This window comes from Podarcis cretensis (assembly GCF_951804945.1).
Source record: "Podarcis cretensis genome assembly, chromosome: 5".
Classification (NCBI taxonomy): Eukaryota; Metazoa; Chordata; class Lepidosauria; order Squamata; family Lacertidae; genus Podarcis; species Podarcis cretensis.
The window spans coordinates 72,431,878-72,455,642 of NC_137174.1; the positions used below are offsets into that span (position 1 = coordinate 72,431,878).

Consider the following 23,765-nt stretch of genomic DNA (forward strand, 5'->3'; position numbering starts at 1 on the left):
GGCAGGCGCTGGGACCGAGCAGCGGGAGCGCACCCCGCCGCAGGGATTCGAACCGCCGACCTTTCGATCGGCAAGTCCTAGGCGCTGAGGCTTTAACCCACAGCGCCACCTGCGTCCCTGAAACCCTGGAGAGATGCTGCCAAATCAGCACTGACAATATTGGGCTAGATATCTGACTCTGTTTAAGGCAGCTTCCCATGCTCCTCTCTTGACATCCTTATTCTTTAAGAGCAAAATAGTTAATTGACTCTCTTCATGTGATAGATGTTTTAGTTTCTCTATATTTTTATGTTTGCTAATTATGGGACATAAAGATCGAACCTTCAACTTTTCGCATATTTATTGGCTTGAAAAAAACTTATCAAGGCATCTTTTATCAAAAAACATTTATGCAAAATATCACTTCTCCCCTGTACAATACACCAAAGTATTTAATCTCCCCCTCTGATTGCTATTCACAATATTTTCAAACTGAACAAATCTTTGTCGTGTGAATAGCCTCCTTTACCAGCTCTGGAACTGTCTGTGAATTTATGTATTCCTGCCTCCCTCTAGTGGCTAATTCGATGAATGGTTTTATAATACAAAACAACACACACAGACACACAGACACAGACACAGACACAGACACACGAGAGAGAGAGAGAGAGAGAGAGAGAGAGAGAGAGAGAGAGAGAGAGAATGTGCTGGACTATTCATTAGGAAACTTTGCTCATGTACAATCACCACTGTCTCATAAAGAAATAAAATCTATTTCAGTTCAGTTGACTTGTTTCATGTATAATTCCTTTTGACAATTAAAAGATATAGCTTTCCATGTATGCACTCAAGTCATAACAATAATCCATTCAACCTTTTTGGCAAAAACAACAACCCACCTGTGATGTTTGCTATTGATTACTGCAATTATCTGGAGATTCCTTAATCATATTTTTCTGTTTAAATAAGGGTAAGCTTACATATGGATTTTTATGATGGCCATAGCCCTGAAAGAAATTTTAATGAGTGAAATAGTGGCCTTAGCTGATCAGTTACCATTCATGAATTTCAAACTACTTTGTCTTATCAGATACAGTATTTCCCCCCACCATTGAGGTCTTTCATATGTTCAGTTTTGTTCAGATGAAGCATCAAGTGATGGCCATACATGTGAAAAATCATAGAATCATAGAATTGTAGATTTGGAAGGGACCCCAAGGGTCATTTAGTCCAACCCCCTGCAATTCAGAAATCTCAGCTAAAATATCCATGACAGATGGCCATCCAACCTCTACTTCAAAACCTCCAAGGATGGAGAGCCCACAACCTCCCCAGGGACACCGTTCACCGTTCCATTGCTGAAATAACTAACAAACTACAACTCCCAGCATTCTTTGAAGAAACCTTCCATGAATCAGCGCTAACATTCAAACGCAGCTGTATAAAGTACTGGCTAGAAAATGTTGTGTATAGTCTACCCATGCTGCAGCTGTTGGTCTGAAATTGTGAATTCATGGTTGCTATCTAATTGCAATAAGAGCTATTTGGGGGAAACCCACACCTTTCTCTTTGAAGAAAACAGATAGAGAGGAGTTTTTCTCATAATAACAGAACTCAGAGCCATTCGATTAAGCTGAATGCTGGAAAAAAATCACAGAATCACTGAATTCTAGAGCTGGAAGCGACCACAAGGATTATCTAGTCCAATCTCCTGCAATGCAGGAATCTTTCACCCAATGTGGGGCTCAAACCCACAACCCTGAGATTAAGGGCTCAGCTATAAAGGTAATGGTACCCCTGACCATTAGGTCCAGTCGTGGACAACTCTGGGGTTGCGGTGCTCATCTCACTTTATTGGCCGAGGGAGCCAGCGTACAGCTTCCGGGTCATGTGGCCAGCATGACTAAGCCGCTTCTGGCAAACCAGAGCAGTGCACGGAAACGCCGTTTACCTTCCCACCAGAGTGGTACCTATTTATCTACTTGCACTTGACGTGTTTTCAAACTGCTAGGTGAGCAGGAGCTGGGACTGAACAACGGTAGCTCACCCCAATGCAGGGATTCGAACCGCCGACCTTCGGATTGGCAAGCCCTAGGCTTTGTGGTTTAGACCACAGCGCCACCTGAGTCCCTAAGGGCTCAGCTATACAGCTGCAAATAAAACATTTTAATTTTGTTTTAAGCACAATATACAATGTGACACTAGATGGCAATGGCAAGCCTTATGGAAAATTCAACGTATTTTTTTTTTTTACAAATGGTTTTTATAAAGCATTTTCAGAACGTTTTTTCTATGTGTGTAGATTCCACCTAAGAGTCTCATGCTGTACCAACTGAGCTATCCCACTTGAAAGAACATAATAAAACTATGGTGCTCACTCCCATAAAATATAGCGATGGTGACCAACTTGGATGGCTTTAAATGAGGAATGGGCAAATTCATGAAGGATAAGGCAACTAGTCAGGATGGCTGCTAGTCATGATGGCTCTGCTCTGTTCTGAATTACAGTTACTTGGAATTACAAGTTGGCAGGATGTTGTTGTACACAGGTCCTGCTCGCAGAGTCTTGGTTTTCGTCTTTTTTAGTAGTCCAAATCACATTCTTTCCAAGAAAACAGTCTCGCCTTCATACGCATCAATCACCAAAAATAAAAAGGAAAGCCAAAGTGCTGACGTTTAAACCTGAGGTCCTGACGTTCCTGCTATATTGTTATGGAGCTTTGGGAAATTTATCCTCTAGACTTCAGTGGCAGACACCAGATTGTGGGAACAAAAGCCTCAGCATCTGTCTGCTTGGCAAAGCGCCCAGTAGCTGCCTGAGTTGTTTTAGCTTTGGATCTGTGGCAGGTCCATTTCATGATTAAGCTGCTGCTCTGGATCTTAAGTATCATAGCGAAGCTATTCACTTATAATAGAATAAATATAAGACCCTACCCCATTTTGAGGTAGTCCACGCATCGTATACAAACTGCTTACAGTCTGAGGCAAACTTGTGCCTGGCAGCTTCAGACTTTTTCTGTTTACTAGCAACTGCATGCACATTTTTATACTTTTTGAACTTTCCTTTACCTTTCTTGGCTTGGTAACGATACTTAAATTCTGGATGTTCAGCTTTTCACTTGGTTAGTACTGTAGTCTCACAAGTCTAGGGCCTTTTAAGTAGAGCTCTTTCCCAGTCTGCACCTGTATTGGAATAGTTTCCAAGATGTTATTACGATGTTTTTGTTGTCTTGTCACCTGTTATTCGCCACCCTGGGCTGCTTTGGGAGAAAGGACGGGCTTTAAGTTTAATAAACTAACAAATGAAACAGAATAAGCCCTATGTGTTCAGTGAGATTTACTTCCAAGGAAATGTGCTGAAGAATAAAGGAAATTATTTGAAGAAACAAAGTTTGGGGGAGGGGGAGGGATGATTTCACAAAACCGTATCTCCTTGAATTACTGAGTAAATGTCATGAACTTTTGGCCAAATCACTATTTCTCACCAGCAGGTATAGGAGAGAAATTACATTCAGTTCATATTTAAAGATTTATCTACCAAAGCCACACTTTCCAAAAGAACTGAAAAGACAGCCAGTCTTCAAAATTTGCAGTTATCCAGTTCTCCAGCCAACAAATGTTTAAACAAATGCACATGTTAGGTTTAATAACAACAACAACAACAACAACAACAACAACAACAACAACAACAATTTTATTATTTAAGGTAAAGGTGAAAGTAAAGGACCCCTGGACGGTTAAGGTGACTATGGGGTTGCGGCCCTCATCTTGCTTTCAGGCCGAGGGACCCGGCGTTTGTCCAGAGACAGCTTTCTGGGTCATGTGGCTAGCATGACTAAACCGCTTCTGGCACAATGGAACACCATGACAGAAGCCAGAGTGCATGGAAATGCAGTTTACCTTCCCGCCTCAGTGGTACCTATTTATCTACTTGCACTGGTGTGCTTTTGAACTGCTAGGTTGGCAGGAGCAGGGATAGAGCAACGGGAGCTCACCCAGTAGCGGGGATTCGTACCGCTGACCTTCTGATCGGCAAGCCCAAGAGGCTCAGTGGTTTAGACCACAGTGCCACCCGCCCCGCCCATCTGGCTGGGTTTCCCCATCCATTCTGGGCGGTTTACAGCATATAAAAAAAGATAATAAAACATCAAGCATTAAAAACTTCCCGATACAGGGCTGCCTTCTAAGGTGTGCCTATTGGTGAAAATAACAGCCTAAAACTTATTATGAGGAATTGCTTTTAAAAATGTGTAGGTTAATCAACTATGCATTAAAAAATGTTTCTCCAGGAGACATTCATGGTAATATGCTGAATAATTTAATGAGGATTATAAAACCAAAAAACGAAATGGAAGAGTGCTGCAGAAATGGTAGATTTAAGATTGGGGAAATGAGAAACTTAGATAACTAAGGTCAACAGATCTTTCCACCCTTAGCTGCTACTTGCATGCATTCCATCAGAGATACAAGCGGAACCATGTAGCACTGGTCCAGGACTAAATGAGCCAGAGTGCCACATGCAGGGGGCATAAATAGTAGAGGACAGTACTCCAGAGCAGAGTGGCACTGCTTACGTGGCTGCTTAAACTGTGTTGTATCACTGATTTCCAAGGACCAGAATAAGCTGCTTCTCACACAGAGTTGTACCTGTGCTTGGCGAAATCAGCTCCCACTAAGGGTGCAGGCCAACCCCCCCCCCCCCCAAATCACCTATCAGACTATGGAGTTTATGACATATATGTGAGCAGTGATGCACCGCTGCTGTCATGGCAAGATCAAATGCAGGAGAAGTTTCCCATCCTTCTTATACCATGACACATCGACGTGCAATTTTTCCACCTTGCCCCCGTTCCAGAAGCTTTGAGTACTTTGTTGTTGTTGTCTAGTCGTGCAGTCATGCCTGACTCTTTGTGACCCCATGGACCAGAGCATGCCAGGCACTCCTGTCTTCCACTACCTCCCACAGTTTGGTCAAACTCATGTTGGTAGCTTCGAGAACACTGTCCAACCATCTCATCCTCTGTCGTCCCCTTCTCCTTGTGCCCTCCATCTTTCCCAACATCAGGGTCTTTTCCAGGGAGTCTTCTCTTCTCACGAGGTAGCCAAAGTATTGGAGCCTCAGCTTCACGTTCTGTCCTTCCAGTGAGCACTCAGGGCTGATTTCCTTCAGAATGGATAGGTTTGATCTTCTTGCAGTCCATGGGACTCTCAAGAGTCTCCTCCAGCACCATAATTCAAAAGCATCAATTCTTCAGTGATCAGCCTTGTTTATGGTCCAGCTCTCACTTCCATACATCACTACTGGGGAAACCATAGCTTTAACAATACGGACCTTTGTCGGCAAGGTGATGTCTCTGCTTTTTAAGATGCTGTCTAGGTTTGTCATTGCTTTTCATTGTGTAAAATGTAATTTCTAATGAGGCTACTACAGTAAAGTGCCCCCCCCACCATTGGGTGGGGTGGGGTGCCAATACAGCCAAGGGTGAAAAGGGGACCCTAGGTACACCTCTGTCATCGCATCAACACAACTTTAATGATATTGTGTACCACTATATGAATTTAAATTGTAAGCTGATTTGAGAGCCCATCTGGGCTGAAAAGCAGGGTATGAACATATTGGAACAAAGAGTAGTAAATTAATGTATCCGAGAACAGCCTTTGTGCTTCCATCATGGCCAAGAACCTGGTGCTCTGAATTGCAACAATTGCCTTCTGCATCAAGGCCCTTCCTTTGTTCCACCTCAGGTAACACAATGAAAAGATTGCTGAATAGAATGCTGAATAGAATTCTGTAACAAGAAAGATGAGTGGAGTCATCTGAAAGTGTGGGAGAGAGGAACTGAAGAAAGCACCAAATCCAAAGCCATGCTAGGCTTATGGAAGCAGGGCAGAAGGTTTTTGTGTGTGTCCCAAAAGGAGGGGAAACAAGCACACCAGCTCCAGGTCTAGCTACCACCCTACCCATTCTGTGGACATCAGGGGAACCCTGCCCTACCCCAGAATGCCTCCTTTTGGTCTTCTGTGCTGTCGGCAGTGGAGGCGGGCCTGCTGTAGACACTTCTGTGGCTGCAAGGAAAATGCAGATCTTCTGCTCTGCCTGACAGGGGGAGATATGCTCTATCCCAGGGGTCAGCAAACTTTTTCAGCAGGGGCCGGTCCACTGTCCCTCAGACCTTGTGGGGGGCTGGACTATATTGGGGGTGGGAATGAATGAATTCCTATGGCCCACAAATAACCCAGAGATGCATTTTCAATAAAAGCACACATTCTACTCATGTAAAAACACCAGGCTGTCAGAATCTCTGTTCAACCGAGGTGATAAAGCTCATCTTCCGGAATTGCCCTCTGACATGATTGACAACCTGAGCCTTTGATGAGGCTCCAGGCACATCCCCATTCAGCAGAAAATCAAAGCAGCACGCGGAAGTGATGAGATTTATGGCTACATCGATATGCTTTATTTCTTACTACACAGACAGAAAACACATCCTCTCTCTGTGAGAGCAGAGAGCAACTGAAACAAACAAAGGAACAGGAAACCAGTAACGTCACATCCGTCTCCCGTGAGTTCCAACAGCCTGGAATGTCTCTGGAATGTAAACAGAGTCTTGTGACTCTAAGCAGCTGCACAGTGGCAAACAGAAACTAACACAGGCATGCCCCATAAATAATCCAGAGATGCATTTTAAATAAAAGCACACATTCTACTCATGTAAAAACACGCTGATTCCCGGACCGTCTGTGGGCTGGATTTAGAAGGCGATTGGGCCGGATCCGGCCCCCAGGCCTTAGTTTGCCTACCCATGCTCTATCCTGTTGTCCCATGGGATCACTTCCCAGAGATCTCAGGATTGCAGCCCAGATTGTTTAAAGGCATTCCATTGTATATGATGCACTATTTGTCTTGACTTCTGCTGACTACAGAAGCTTTGTTCTCCCTGCAGCACTCTTGTCGTTTTGAAACTCTCATTTTACATTACATTTGAAACTCTCATTTTGCATTAGCCTCAGAAGTAAAATCACTCACTGCTGAGCTGTTAATACATTCAACTTGCAGCAGCAGATGTTGACACCCCCTGCTTTTGTAATTATGAATTAAACAAATACCATATCCCAAGAATAAATCCCTGGGTTTGAGTAGTCCTGAAGTATGTGTGCATTCTGACCTCCTCTGGTGAAACTTCTGCTGCATAAATTAGTTCCTTACGATCCCAATCTCTGTAAGTGTTTGAGTTACCAATGCACTCTGTGAAATGAGTGAACTCTGTTCATTTTAATTAACGTGTCCAGAGGAGGGCAACCAAAATGGTCAAAGGCCTGGAAATGATGCCTTATGAGGAACGGCTAAGGGAGCTGGGCATGTTTAGCCTGGAGAAGAGGAGGTTAAGGGGTGATATGATAGCCATGTTCAAATATATAAAAGGATGTCACATAGAGGAGGGAGAAAGGTTGTTTTCTGCTGCTCCAGAGAAGTGGACACGGAGCAATGGATCCAAACTACAAGAAAGAAGATTCCACCTAAACATTAGGAAGAACTTCCTGACAGTAAGAGCTGTTCGACAGTGGAATTTGCTGCCAAGAAGTGTGGTGGAGTCTCCTTCTTTGGAGGTCTTTAAGCAGAGGCTTGACAGCCATATGTCAGGAGTGCTCTGATTGTGTTTCCTGCTTGGCAGGGGGTTGGACTCGATGGCCCTTGTGGTCTCTTCCAACTCATATGATTCTATGATTCTATGATTCTACATACCCCCATCTTTTCAGGTGTGTGTGTGATTGGCATTCACATTCTTCCAATATAATTACTGCCCAAATAATATACCACTGATCTTGCTATATACGTGTGGCTGTGGTTGCCATGTCAGCCTGCTCTCTCACTACAATTATTTCACTCTGTGCCATGAGTTTTCAAAGCAACATCTGCATTAGCCTCAGAAGTAAAATCACTCACTGCTGAGCTGTTAATACATTCAACTTGCAGCAGCAGATGTTGATACCCCCTGCTTTTGTAATTATGAATTAAACAAATACCATATCCCAAGAATAAATCCCTGGGTTTGAGTAGTCCTGAAGTATGTGTGCATTCTGACCTCCTCTGGTGAAAATTCTGCTGCATAAATTAGTTCCTTACGATCCCAATCTCTGTAAGTGTTTGAGTTACCAATGCACTCTGTGAAATGAGTGAACTCTGTTCATTTTAATTCAGCAACAGCGGGTGACAGATAGCCCTTAAACCATTTCCTGACAATATGTCCTGCTTGGTAATTTTTGCTTGACAGATTTAAATATGAATATGACCCTTAAGGGAGGTGGTGGTGGAGGGGGAGCTGAATGGTTAAAATGGTTCTGTTGACAGTGCCCACTAGGGCTTCTATGTTACTCTTAACTTTTCTACTCAATTTCAATCTATTTGCTAACGTAATAGAAGAGCTGGCATAAATCTGTAGGTTTGCCAACCTTGGCATTCAACACAACTGCAGATGACCCACATTTTAAGCACATGGCTTCCCCCAAAGAATTCTGGGAACTGTAGTTTGTTAAAGGTGCTGGGACCTGTAGCTGTCATAGTCTTATTGCTGAGCAATCACATGCAGAACTCAGTGGAAGGGGAGGCCAGCCAATTAGAAGAGTCTCTGAGATATACTTGCCTGGAGGCAAAGTCAGCATCCAAAGTCAGGTCCAGCCCTTGGGTTGGACAAACAACAATCCATTGTGGTCAGATGGTCCAGGGCTCAGGGAATCTGATGATCATGGGGTCAAGGGTCAAGGTGAGCAGGAAGCAGCAAAGTAGAGCCAGGAACTGCAAGCATTGTTATCAGCATCTGACTGTAAGCTCTGCTTAAGAAGGCTGAAGCCAGCTGGCTCTCATCAGCATCTTCTCCTCTGACTACCTGAAGGTTGATCAGGTGCAGGTGGAGTCACTCTGCCTTCTCCCCCTTCAGGCTGCTGACTCCTGGCCCATGACACTAGCCCTGTGACTGATAAACTACAGTTCCAATGATTATTTGGGGGAATCCATGTTTTATGTGGATATGAGTGAAAAAACCAGAAAAACTGGTCAAGAAACTGAGGAAAGACTAGACACCCCCCAGCACAATAGCACTGGAATGGGTTGTATGAGCAAGCTGCCTAAAGTTGTGGTTAATAGTGTGGAGGTGGGAAAAGATCTGATCCATGTGTGGGTAATTAACAAAAGTATTCGCTGAATGCCTAGAATCAAAACACTGGGCTTTGCATACTCTCCAGCAAGAGAGAGACCTTAGCAGAGTTTAAAACTCTCTGAGTTAACAAGCAGTACAGCATGGAATATAGGTTCTTAAACCCTTTTGCATATCCCATTTCATCTGCTTTAATGCTCTTGCCCCCCTTTCTCTACTCATCTAGCAATGAACAGACCACACCCTCTTAAGTAAGTTTAAAAGTTTTACTTACTAAATCCAAAGTTCTGATTCATGCATTGTTCCATGCAGCAGGAAGGAGAACACAGGTAAAATACTCTTGGGTACAAAATACAGAAAGATAGCTTCCCGCATGTAGTTTGGTCAATTATATGGTGCAAAGAGAATGTAAGGAACAGGAAGCAACACAAGCTAAGTCTAGGAACAGAACCCTTTCACGCACTACCTGTCACTCATGCATAGTTATGTTTGTCTGCAATTTCTGACAAATAGAGTGTAGGTCATAGTTTACTGTAGGCTCAGTCCATGTAATCTCTGGGTGACACAGTAGAACTACAAGTTTCTGTTTCCCAGTTTACAAACTGATTCCTGAGTGCTTCAAAGTATATTTGCCATAATTGTGCTTCCTGATTTCTAGACCATTGCAACAAGAATATATGTTCTAAACTAGGTTGCTAAACAGAAGATACTTGGGGGGCAGGGAGAGACTAAGAGTGGATGTCTGCATGAAAGGGCTGTGAGCTCATTTCTGGTACTAAATTCTCACCACACACTAATACCACAAAATAAAGAGCATAACAGCATAGACGGATAGAACGCAAGAGTCCACACATGTTATGATGGAAACGCAGGAGAGGAAAACTGGATCAGCTCAATACTTCTGAGACATGAAAACACTTATTGTAATTTGAAAGGGTAGGTTTGCATGGACCTCTCTGTGCCCCCCCCATCCCTTTCTCTTTATGAATAAATATCTGCCATTCTGCAACAGATCTGCAAAATCTCCTGCATCTTATTAGTTAAGTAATTTTCATTTAGTTTGAAGTGTTTAAGAGGTGCTTCCTTCTTCCTGTGACGCTAGCTGTGAAGTACACCTGATTGCTTGGCAATTAAAGGATGCATAATTTCATTTTCCTGCAAAGCAGAATTTAGGATGACACAATCATTTCTGACCGGCTAGAACAAGCTCTATTCCTCCTAGCTGCATTGGTATTGTTTTTAAGATGCTTTTAAAAAGATGTTTTTTGTTGTTTTATCACCTGCTATTTGCCACCCTGGGTTCCTTTGTGAGGAAGGACAGGATATAAATTCAATAAGCAAACAATCAGGAGGAGGTCCCATGAGTTCGGTAAGCCTTATATCCAAGAAAATATGCAGAAGATTAAGGAAATGATGCAAGAAAAACCCAGCTTTTCTTGAGCAATATCTCCTTCCACCACTGAGGGCAGAACAACACACCTGTCAATCACCTGACTACAATATGATGGCAGGTAACTGTCAGGTGGCCTGTCAAGGTTGGCCTTCCAGGGTGGGGCAGATAAAGATCTGGCCCAGTGGGCCAAAAGAGACCTCCTCTCCACACTGAAGCAACATTAGATCCTAAGTTAGTTGCACTTAATTTACTGCTTTTGAGTTATGGTGTTGGAGAAGACTCTTGAGAGTCCCATGGACTGCAAGAAGATCAAACGTATACATTCTTAAGGAAATCAGCCCTGAGTGCTCACTGGAAGGACAGATCATGAAGTTGAGGCTCCAATACTTTGGCCACCTCATGAGAAGAGGAGACTCCCTGGAAAAGACCCTGATGTTGGGAAAGATTGAGGGCACAAGGAGAAGGGGACGACAGAGGATGAGATGGTTGGACAGTGTTCTCGAAGCTACAAACATGAGCCTGACCAAACTGCAGGAGGCAGTGGAAGACAGAAGTGCCTGGTGTGCTCTGGTCCATGGAGTCACGAAGAGTCGGACACGACTAAATGACTAAACAACAACAACAACAATTTACACTGAAATATTGGGACTTAATTTCAATCACAACTAACTCACCCCACTGATTTCAACCAACACAATCTGTCTTCAGCTCAGAGACTTTGAACTCTTTCCTAACTATTGTGTTTCAGAAAATGCTGGTGAATGGAAACCTGCTTTTAAATGTGTGATTCTTTGATATATCAGTAGGTTGCAGTAGAGAGCTAAATTCGGGTGGAAACAACTATTAATAAAATGAGAGTGAACAACCAATGATGGTTCTTTGACAAACTGCGTACAGAAAGTCAGTCCAAAAGCAAATATGTAACACCAGATCCTTCCATATCACAGCGAATGTGTTTTAAATGTCAAAGGATACACATATGCCTCATAGGAATACATACATACCTTATGATATTATAGGAGAATATCAGAATTACATTTAGAGGTTTTGTCCGATTTTGGCCAAAATCCATTACACAATTACCTGGGAGTAAGTTGCACTGAACTCAACAATGCTAACAACTGAGTAGAGATAATAGAATTATAGAACTGTAGAACTATAAATAAATAAATAAAATTTATACCCCGCCCTCCCCGGCCAGAGCCAGGCTCAGGGCGGCTAACACCAGTAAAATTGCAGTAAAAACATAATAGGGGAAAAAACACCAATTTAAAATACAGGTTAAAATGCAATTTAAAATGCAGCCTCATTTTATAAGTAGCCCATAGATCAAAACCATAAGGGGAGGGAAACATAAGGGTCAGACTGAGTCCAAACCAAAAGCCAGGCAGAACAGCTCTGTCTTGCAGGCCCTACAGAAAGATGTCAAGTCCCGCAGGGCCCTAGTCTCTTGTGACAGAGTGTTCCACCAAGTCAGGGCCAGTACTGAAAAGGCCCTGGCCCTAGTTGAGACCAATCTAACCACCTTGCAAGTTGGGACCTCCAAAATGTTGTCATTTATGGACCTTAATGTCCTCCGTGGGGCATACCAGGAGAGGCGGTCCCATAGGTATGTGGGTCCTAGGCCGCATAGGGCTTTAAAGGTCAAAACCAGCACCTTAAACCTGACCCTGTACTCCACCAGGAGCCAGTGTAGGAATCTCAAGTAAAGCATCCAGGACAGATGGCCAACAAACCTCTGCTTCCACCTTGCGATGGAGTCCATTCCACTGTCCAACAGCTCCTGCTGTACAGAAAGATGTACAGGATGATGATAAAAATGGTTCTAAGACAGGACTCACGCTGTCAGGTGCATACACAAGTAGTTAGTTGTGTAGTGGAAGCTTGCTTGCTTAACGAACACAAATACCTGAAACTGTAATTGCTGAATTCAGCCAATTTAGGAGGCAAGGATGAAAAAAGGAAGAAAGGAGACATAGTCATCTGTGGAAGTCCCCCCCCCCCATACAAAATATTGAGTGGTACAAAGAAAAAGCAAAAATTGGCAGCAAAAACCTAATTATTACTTTGATAATGAAGCTTGTTTTCTTCATTGATGATATATTGGCATGCAGAAGTAAAAAAAAAAAGGGAGGAAGAAGACGCAATATCCCATTTAGTCAAAGCTTCTAATAGCTTTTAGCGAGGTCTCTGATCCCTACAATTGTTCCTTTCCTCTAATTTGGTTGTACGCAGTAACTTCACAGCTGCGCCTTGGCAATAAACTGCGCATCTATAGGTTCCTATATTTAGATTGCATAGACATGCGTTAACAGTGACAAAGACAGAAAAGAGCGCTGCTTAGCCCCTAGTGAAACTGTACAAAAGAGCTAATGAAGCTTACTCTAATAGGCTTTGCAGAGTGACCAGCTGTACAACTTCATTTGTATTCCACTACAGGGACGCTCATTGTTGAGGAGAAACTCCAAACAAAGTATCAAGTGATTCTTCTTTCAGAGTAGACATATGAGTGCTTGTCACCGATTCCTTCCGGTGGTATGTACACAAGGCTGTCCAATTAAATGTGTCTCTTCAAACAAAACAAAACAAATAAATCAAGCACTGCTAAAACAAAATGAAACAAACATATGTTGCTTTATAAATAGCCAGGTTTTAAGTGGCGGCAAACTCTCTGCGCTGTAGCCAGCGTTCTCCTAACGCAAGCGCAAGGGTCCTTGTGGTAGCAAATGGGTTTGTTTTAATGTTCAATTTAAAGCGGAAGCAGAAGTTTCTGAACTCTCTGCAGCTTCACTGGAAGGGGAAAGGGGAGGGCAAAGGGGCGGAGCCAAAAGGTCAATGTTGCTCCTCCCTGTAACACCAAACCATGGTTTAGCATTGCATAGAATGGTATTCTGGTTCCTCTTCTCACAAATCACTGCTTTGACCATGAGAAAGAGTATAGAATACCACTTTGTTGTAGTTCCCAACCTGATTTCCACATCCATATTTTTTTTTCTGCTTGCTACTTTTCTTTGCTTTCCAGGCTTTCTGCCAGCTTCCATCAATGTCTTATGCTGCACTCCCCAAAACGCTTTCACAACAAATGTTGGCACTTTATTTAACATTTTGTTAGATACATGTGATAGATCCTTATGAGAACACAGGAATGACCTGATATTACTTCAAAGGGCTCTTTTGGAGCCTGTGTGTGTGTGTGTGTGTGTGTGTGTGTGTGAGAAAAAATACTTTTCAGCCAAAAAGGTTTCCAGGGGGCTTACATTTGATCAGTTAAAACAACGCAATCCCTGCCCTCAGGTTTGCAACAAAAAAAAACAAAACGCAGCGCAACACGCAACACAGGTAAAAGGGACAGGGAAGGAAGAGGGAGTTGGAAATCAAACTCAGGCACAAATTCTTAAACAGTTATTCCTATAATGACCAGCTGGCATAGTTCAGGGCAGGGGCACCAACTCCTAGGAACTGAACCCATTTGAGTCCCCTCAATATATGTTAAAGATAAAGGTAAAGGGACCCCTGACCATTAAGTCCAGTCATGGCCGACTCTGGGGTTGCAGCGCTCATCTCGCTCTATAGGCCAAGGGAGCCAGTGTTTGTCCGCAGACAGCTTCTGGGTCATGTGGCCAGCATGACTAAGCATGACATGGCAAACCAGAGCAGCGCACAGAAACGCTGTTTACCTTCCCTCCAGAGTGGTATCTATTTATCTACTTGCACTTTGACGTGCTTTCGAACTGCTAGGTTAGCAGGAGCAGGGACCGAGCAACGGGAGCTCACCCCATCATGGGGATTCGAACCGCGACCTTCTGATTGGCAAGTCCTAGGCTCTGTGGTTTAACCCCCAGTGCCACCCAGGTCTCAATATTTGTTAGTTGGGGCAATTTCAACCAGGGGAGGAGGGAGACAGAGGGGAGGGACATTGTCCAGAGCTTCGTCATTTGCTTTCAAGTTTCTTTTCTGCTATTCCTTCTTCCTTATTCCCCCCACATTTGCCTGTCCATTTTATAACCAGTGCAAAGTTATGCTGCAGGGGATATAGAATTATAGCAGTTCCTCAGTGGTTTTGTGAATGTCACACAGACAGTGGTTACAGATTTTTCTCAGCAATATGATTGTACAGAGTCATGCCTTAGCATGGAAACAAGGGAATAGCCCTGGATCCTTTTGCCAGATGCCATGAAGCATCATGGACTCAGAGCGGTGGAGAACAGGATTGGCCTATAAGGCAAAATTTACTGAATTTTCTGCTGACTTGATGCACACGATAAACTTCATCATTGCTTACTGGACTGAACTTGATTGACAAGTGAAAACAGAAGACTGCCAGCAGCAGAAAATTCAACACAATGCCCGCTTCACCAATTGACTGGTCTAGCTTGTTTTTTTAAGAAGTAAACTGTGGAGTGAGTTAGACTCTAAATCATATAGCTTTTCCCAATACCACAGCACCACGGTCTGGGTTGGTGCTGGAGCTACCATAATGATATAAACAGCTTGCAACTTAACACAATGCAGCTGCTTAAGAAATGGCTTTTGCCTGTGGTTTTGCTTCCAGTAAACTACATATTAAGCAGGCTAAAGTAATAATATAATCCGTGTGATCATTAATTCCTTAATGAAATGGCTATTTTTAGATTCAAATAAATATCTGGGTCTTGCTGTGTGGAACATAGAGAATGCCACCCTCTATTTGTTTTAATTAAACCCACTTACTAAATAGCACCCCACCCCACTAAAGAAACATTTCTGAATGTAATTCTGTAGCTTAATTCAGTTCATTAATTTTTCTCGGTGAGCTTCATACATCAGAAAAGCACAAAAAACAACTGGCAATTTTTATTCTTTGTGAACTCACTCTAGAGCTAACTGGGCCAACAGGAAGTTATACGACGACACAAGCAAGTCAGGGAATATAGCTGTGATTTTTCTCTATATATTTGCCATACTTTCATCATCATAATCTTTATTAGCGTTTGGACCTTCGTGCAAAAAGTAGCAAACCTACCCACTGAGTGACATGATACAGTGCACTTTTTTCCCAACAAAGGGCTGAGTGTTCCTCTAAGCTTCTCCCTCTGGTTTTTGGGCCTCTTCCCAGGCCATACCTGCTCACCATCTCTGCTTCCCATTCTCCCTGTTGGCTGCGGAAGACTAGTTTGAATAAATCAACCATTAAACTCAGCATCCAAATACTCAGTCATCCAAGTGGGGGTCACCCCCTGAAACATATGCAATAGAAAACAAATTTAATTTGGGTTGGCAAAACTCTGGGCTAGGTGATGCCCCACTGTCATTCTTGCTATGGCCTGTAGTGGGGTTACAAAACTTCCATTTTGAAGAAGAGTTTGGATTTGATATCCTGCTTTATCACTACCCGAAGAAGTCTCAAAGCGGCTAACAATCTCCTTTCCCTTCCTCCCCCACAACAAACACTCTGTGAGGTGAGTGGGGCTGAGAGACTTCAGAGAAGAGTGACTGGCCCAAGCTCACCCAGCAGCTGCATGTGGAGGAGCAGGGAATTGAACCCGGTTCACCTGATTATGAGTCCACTGCTTTTAACCACTACACCACACTGGCTTTTGGTAGAATATGCCTAAGGATTAAGAGTATCTAAACAATTAGGCAACTGTGTTTATTAGGGATGGATGAATCTGTCGGTTTTGGTTTCTCTCAGCTTCTCATTTTTCCAATGTAAAGTTTAGTTATTCACCTGTTGACACCTGCTTGCTATTCTTTTTAAAGTCCACATGAAATATTATGAGCACTTTGGTTCAAATTTATTTTGATTTTGGCATGCCATTTTGCCTAATATATACTGTGAAGATTCCTTTTGTTTTCTTGTGAGTCCCAAGTACCTTCAGAGCCCCAGTATGCCTGCCTTGTTCAGAGACATCAGGTGAGCCTCACTCCCTTTCCAGGTTAGGGCTCTTTCAGGTATAGGCAAACTCTTAGGTTTGCCTATTCATTCTCCTACCACTTAACCTGTCACAGGAAGATGCTGTGTCTGAAGAAATATATCAGAGCAGATGGTCTCGAGGAAACTTCATGCTCTGCATTGGAAACACAATTGCTGCATGTACACCACAGTTTCCTACCACACACTTGTAAAGTATGGAAAGCAAATACCTGTGTATATGTGTATTACTGTTTTCAGTCCTTTAGCCCAAGGCAAGATATGATGGAATTCAGGGTGAATCTGTCAGTTTCAGTTTCTCTCGCTTCCCTGTTTACCCAATCTTAAATTCAGATCAGTTTGCAATTTTGGGAAGCATCTGTGAAAATCCATCAGAATTTTAGTGCAAATTTTTCCCATATGCACGTTTTCTATGATATTTTGCCTAATACACATATTTTTCCAAAGCAATTTCACCCGATGCATTTGTGTATGCAATTCTCATGGATATTTGCATTTGCATGCACAGCTTACTATAGTATATGCATTTTTATACATATTGCTTGCTTGGGGAACAGCATTGCAAAATTCAGAGAAGTTAAAGGATGGCTATATTTATAGGATGTTTTGGAAGAAGAAGAAGAGTTTGGATTTCCTTTCCCCCAAGTCTCAATGTTTCCCAACAGGAAGGAGAATTAGTTATCTCTGCCTCTTGTTGAATGTGCCTCCACCTACTGTTGGCCTCCTTGGCTTCCGCCCAATGGGCACCAACCACAGTGAAGAAGAAGAGTTTGGATTTGATATCCCACCTTTCACTCCCTTCAAGGAGTGTCAAAGCGACTAACATTCTCCTTTCCCTTCCTCCCCCACAACAAACACTCTGTGAGGTGAGTGAGGCTGAGAGACTTCAGAGAAGTGTGACTAGCCCAAGGTCACCCAGCAGCTGCATGTGGAGGAGCGGAGACGTGAACCCGGTTCCCCAGATTACGAGACTACCGCTCTTAACCACTACACCACACTGGCTCTCGAAAAATGTGAATCAGGTAGTTTCAAGCTTTAAATGCAAACTGAATGAACTCCACCCAGCACCTCTAATTTAGGATGAAGAGAAATAGAGAACAAGCTCTCTCTCTCTCACACACACACCACACACCTCCAGGCTCCAAACCATTGAACCAGATAAGTGAGCCACCTTTCTGATCAAGAAATGGGGCAACTGAAGCACTGACCATCTCCATCTCCAGCTTCATGAAATTGGAGTGCACTGGGGAAAACTGAGAGAAAGAGACGGCAAGAGGAGGACGACATTTCATCCCTTTGCCCTGCTTTTCTTCTCCTTCCCTTTCAAATGACATTTTGCCTGTAACTATTTTCATTATCGCTGTAACTGGAAAGCCTCCTTGCCATGCTTTCCCTTGGCACGGAGCTTTTAAAATAATCTAATTGTCTGAAAGCACACAATGAGCCTTCCCCACACTCGGCCCAGTCACTTTTGGCATTCTGCCAGACTCAGTCAATAAAACTGAGAGGCAGACAAATGTGATGAGACCAAAGCGTCTTTCCATTTCCACCAATACAGGTAGACATCGAGGTGGTTTTCAAGAATCATGACTAAAAAAACCTAAAAACTGAGGGAATACACCCAACTGTTTTTGTTACTATTTCACATTTCAAGTCAACAGGTTTGCCTGGCTTCTACAATACACTCTCCAAAAGACATTAGTTATGGGCAGATTTATTTTGAATAAATATGTATGATATGGGAAGGTATTCAATGGTGTAATTGTATATTTTTGCATAACATTTATTGCATGCCCTTTTTGTATGCTTATTAACAAAGCAGATGCATTTAATTGTTGAGATCCGTGTCTATATTTAGATTTGCAAACCTAAGTAGTGAATGTTGTTGTGCTCAAAGTTTTAGCTTAGTTAAGTCTGTGGCCACAGACTAGACCTTCTTAACTGATGCGAAACAGGCAGCAGATGATCTAGTTCTTTCAGTCTTCTTTCAGTAGAAATGTCTCTATATTAATGATGATAAATTATAATGGATTAATAGAGCCTCCTCAGAGGTAAAAATGTCCAACTACCGTATTGGCCCAAATATAAGCCACACCTTTAAAATTGGAGGGGCATATATATATATATATATATATATATATATATATATCTGAATATAAGCCGCTCCATTCCTCGCTGTTCCTAGCTGCATACTGGGGGGGAGAGAGCCACACTGTGTTGCCAGTGGCTTTTCCCCTCAGTGGCGTAGCGTGGGGGGTGCAGGGAGGGCCGGCCGCACCGGGCGCAACATCTGGGGGTTAGGGAAATCCACGGTTAGGGGGCGCAAATCCACGGGTTAGGGGGCGCAAATCCATGGGTTAGGGGGCGCAAATTACTTGCCTTGCCCCGGGTGCTGATAACCCACGCTACGCCACTGTTTCCCCTTCCTTCCTCCCTCTCTCCCTTCTTGGCCTTGGGGGAGAGAACAGGGGACTACGGACAGGGTGCGCGCGCTGTTTCCCCACACTCCTGACTGCATACTGTAAGGTCGGGAATATAAGCTGCACTTTAACTTTTCACGTTTGGAATTGGGGGAAAAAGTGAGGCTTATATTCAGGCCAATACAGTAGTTTATTTTCTCTGCTTCATATGATCATCCTAGCGCTGGATGTTCTTTAGCTCAGTCAAGTTCTGATGTAATCAGTGAGAGCTACCTCCCCTGACCTGAGTCCCCAGATGTTGTAGGTCTACAACTACCATCATTCTTGACCATTGGCCACACTGGTTTGGAGTGATAGGGCTGGAATCCAACAATAACTGGGGAAATAATTGCCAGGGAAGGCTGAGCTAGAGAGACAACTGGGCACAACCCCAGAAAGCCAGCACTTCCCATTGCCACCAATATGACTCTGGACTGTGTAACCTTGGAAGGGTGATTGGCTGCATTTTGAAAACGAGGCATGATGTCTAAGCAGCATTGAAAGTTTAGAGCACACAGTTTGCATGGATTTAGAGTACAAGCTGGTTTTCTTCCCTTTCCCCTGGTGTTTCTTACTGGAGATCATGAACGGAACTCTCCACTGGAGTCTGGAAGCCACCATCCAGTTATACCAACAATTATTGTGAGCAGAGCAACTTATGTCACATATCTATAAAAAGGGCACTCCCTATGGGAGAGTGGAACTACCCCACATATTCATTTAAATCTCAAGTAGGAAAAAAGAAAGAAAGAAAGAAAGAAAGAAAGAAACTTGCAAAAGGATATTTGAAAACAGAAAGCCTAAAGATGTTCTAAGATGTTTGAATTTCGACTAAGGGACCTTTCGGCTAAGTGCTTGTCCTGCTGGGAACAATTCAGGCTTAATATGATTCCCTCTTCCCATACTGGTATTGAAGTGTTTTACAAGAAGTTAGCATGAGACACAGCGAGTAGCAAAAATGGAAGATTGGCAGCTAATGTATTTTGAAATAGATTCTAATGGAGAGGTGCAGACTTGGAAGAAGTGTACAGAGAGCAAGAGGCACAATCTCTGTGTGTCCCCCATCTGCTAGAACACTTGGTGCTTGGTTAAATTTTGGCCCAAAGGACATTGAAGGAGATGCATGTGGCTTTGATTCAACGTGCTGACTTAGTTGCTAAGCAACTGATTTCCCATGTTTGGAAATTCTGCTCTCCGTTTGACACCTGATTGAGCAGGGTTCCTGTCACTGTGTTGGAAGCCCTATGCACAAGTCAGACAGCCCCCTCTAGGCTAACGCCAGTCATTCATTGGCCAAGAAGTGCACTTGGCATGTGCAGCATCACTGAGGAAGTGGACCTCAGTTCTCATGTTCCTGCTTGCGTCTTTGCATGTTCAGACCTGAAGAAGGCTAAGATGTTCAATACAAGGAGAGATGGCTTTTTTTTTTAAGATCAGAAATTTATGGCTGCCTGCAAAGGGCTCCTCTCTGGAACATTCAATATTTTGGGCCATTCTGCTGTCCCCTAATCTCTAGTCTGTTTATCTCATACATTCTTGCTTGGTTGAAATGTTAACTTTCTGACAGCTTGCAATATGTTGCCGTCGGTCTTCATATATCCAACGCACCTCTGGGCTGTTTTAGACATCATCGGGAAATCAATCTGGAATTCCACTTAATTTCATTTCCCCTCCTCTCATTGTCTGGTGTCACTCAAGTGCAATGCGTATGATGCTGCATGTAGCAAACAAAAATAAGAAGATGCACGAGACATAGGTGTTTTTCCATACCACCCCCCTCAGTCTAGACTTCACGAAAGCTCTCTCAGTGCTCTCTGACTCTTGGTGTGACATGTGGGCTTTGATGTCTTTGAACCTCCTGTAGTTAAATGACAGGCAGTCTGAATTATTATTTATCAGTTCCCTGCAGCAAACAACTGCATTTTCATATTTGACAATAGTAGTTGGGGGAGGGAGGAATCACTCTATTCAGCTCTATTCTATTTTTTTTCTTTTTAAAAATAATAATATTTATGAAGTTTTCCATTTTAACAATCCAAATTAAGCCGCATTAAAACCATTCCAAATTATACTACGATCAAATAGTCCAAATTTTATGCCAAATTATAAGTCTTTGGGTGACTTCCCATGCTCTGGAGGTTGAGGAGCGATGATCTCACATAGTGCTGCATTCATTATTTAGTTCAGGTAATGCCAATAAAACATTCCAATGTTGATCCTTCATTTGTTTTTAACAGCCTCTGAAATCATCTAACAAAACTCAAGTCCTATGAAGTTCTGTGTGAAAGGTTTCTTGATGCCAGAAGCTTCAAATTTCATTTGAGTTGTCCTGCAAGAAGGTTTCAGCAAGTCCCTCAACATATTTTATTTTGGATTTACCTTTATTAAACAAAGCCTGCTTGAAAAGGTAACCACTGCACTTTCCTTTGATGCATACAGATTTAGGTAACCTCTGTCTCCCCCCCCCCTCAAAAAACCCCCTCACCCTTATATTCCACCACAGATTACACTGCTTTGTTTCTAGAAGCCAATGTACTGCAACCAGGCTTTCTCAATAGAAATATAGTGAAGTGGGGAGAATTATGCTGCTTAGCCAGAGAACTTCATGATTTCCTCCTTTCCTTATAAATCTGGCCCTGTATTTCATCCAGAAAACAGGATGGATAATGCTTAAAGCAACCAGTTAAGAATCCTCCCAGTCAAAATAATAACACAGCTTAACAAAAACCACAGTTTTTCTAACCACATAAACCTAGGGCCAGGATGGTTAAAACAACAACAACATAACAATAACTAAAAGCCGGACAAAAAGAAAAGAAAACCTCTCTGGGGAAGGATTTGCAAAAGACAGGATGCCACCACAGAAAAGACCCTACCTCTGGTCACCAGCCATGTTTGTTGGGGGGGGGGGGTAAAGTGGAGAGTAATGTCATCATGTCTTTTTTGTGGTTCTCCACCCTGCCAGCAGTCGCCAATCTGATTCAGTTCGTTGGAGGTTGTGGGTGTGACAAAGGGAAGTGGTTCAGCTGTGCCCACACCTCCCTGTAATGTGTATTTTGGTACTTCAAACCATTCAATCTAATTTTTTGATTACCAGTTTCACATTCCATAATGTAGGTGTCAGGGGCTCAGGAGCAGAGGCACAGGGAAGAGAGGAGATGGAGAGCGAAGGGGAAGAATCCGAGGGGAGCGTAGGAGAAGAGGACAGTGGACTGAGGGATTCCATGAGCCTCTCCAGCGACGGGCTTTGAAATGGAAACTGAACTTCAATAAAGACTTTTGTACATTACTACAGCCTAGCGTTGGTCCTCTGTGAGCTGGGACCTAGAGGCAGCTCTGACAGTAGGCTAGCTTGGAGACCTGTTGGGAGGGCATTCCTAGATCCACCATCAGATAGGATGGAATGGACATCCTGTTTAAGGATAGCCGCCCCTCCACAAAAATAGGAGCACTGAAATGAAAGTTCAGCTTTGACTCTGGAACTTTTCTCCCCCATCTCTACCCGCACTCCTGTCAAAGTGTCTGCATGAATGCCCTACTTGCAAAGGAACTTCAGTCACCACCAGATTTTTCTCTAGCTCTTACCGAGCCTGAAGTTTGAAAGCAGCAAAGGTGGGCACTCAGAGAGAGCATGCCAAGTGAGGAAGAGAAGAGCTGTCGGCTGGATTCTTTTTAAAAAAGGGACAGGGACTATAAAGTGTCCTTTTGCTACTAACCAGATTCACTTCATGCTTCTGCAAACCAATAACTTCTGTTTGTGCAGTATGCAATATTCATCCCCATCAATCTGCATCCATAGATTTGGGCTGCGCTCACAGGACATTTTATTCTCTCTTTATGACATAGTTTTTGTTCATTTTCATCTTTAAACTGTTTAACATGGTTGCATTGAAATATATCTTTATTTACGTTAGAACATACGATATGCAACCATCACATAAAGACAACAACAACAAAATCAACACTCAAACACTTCTGAATATATTAACAAAGTTGTGTCAAAGTGTATATACCAAAATTATTGCAGATATAAAATGATGTATAGTAACATGTATTGATTAGACTGGTGACATTAAGTAAAATATATTTTGTATCAATAATAATTAGAATTTATAGGAATTTATCGGAAGGGGGAGAGAGGGAAAATAAAATAACTTCATGCATGCAATGGTTCCAAACTACAAGAAAAAAGATTCCACCTAAACATTAGGAAGAACTTCCTGACAGTAAGAGCTGTTCGACAGTGGAATTTGCTGCCAAGGAGTGTGGTGGAGTCTCCTTCTTTGGAGGTCTTTAAGCAGAGGCTTGACAACCATATGTCAGGAGTGCTCTGATGGTGTTTCCTGCTTGGCAGGGGGTTGGACTCGATGACCCTTGTGGTCTCTTCCAACTCTATGATTCTATGATTCTATGCCAATCTGTGCTGTAAACTATGGGTACTGTTCTACCATACATGGCATTTTATTCTAAAATCAATGGAGACCCAGTACTTGGCTTTTCTATGTAGCCTCCCCTGCAGTCTAGATCTGTTGCTTACCTTTTGTTCCTAAAAAGCACTTCTTGAGACACTGGTTTCATTCTAAAAATAAAAGCTCATTGCTGATTGATTCTGCATTACACCCCAGTGTGTCCATTTGAAAACAGATGTCGGTGGGCCCAGCAAGTGTGTGCGTGTGGACATTTGTCCAATAATATTGGGTGGGTGTATCTTCTTTGGCGATCACTTGTAGCCGAGTAAGATTGTCTTTCATAAACATGGTTTTAACAATATAAATGACTGTGGAGGTCAATTCTGGACCCACACGTCCTTCCACAGTGGGGACATTGGTTCCCGGGCGGGAGTTATTCACAGTGTGGATTTGCCAAGTGTG

At 42.9% G+C, this 23,765-nt stretch overlaps 1 protein-coding gene across 1 annotated transcript in view; it reads right to left on the reverse strand.

The window, feature by feature from the left end:
* Window positions 1-17,636, reverse strand: part of DOCK10 (dedicator of cytokinesis 10) — a 219,449-nt gene extending 201,813 nt beyond the window's left edge. Inside the window, exon 1 of the mRNA XM_079975815.1 lies at window positions 17,607-17,636. The gene's annotated coding sequence lies outside the window, so the exon portion shown is untranslated. The remainder of the gene's footprint in view (window positions 1-17,606) is intronic.
* Between the last annotated feature and the right edge of the window lie 6,129 nt (window positions 17,637-23,765).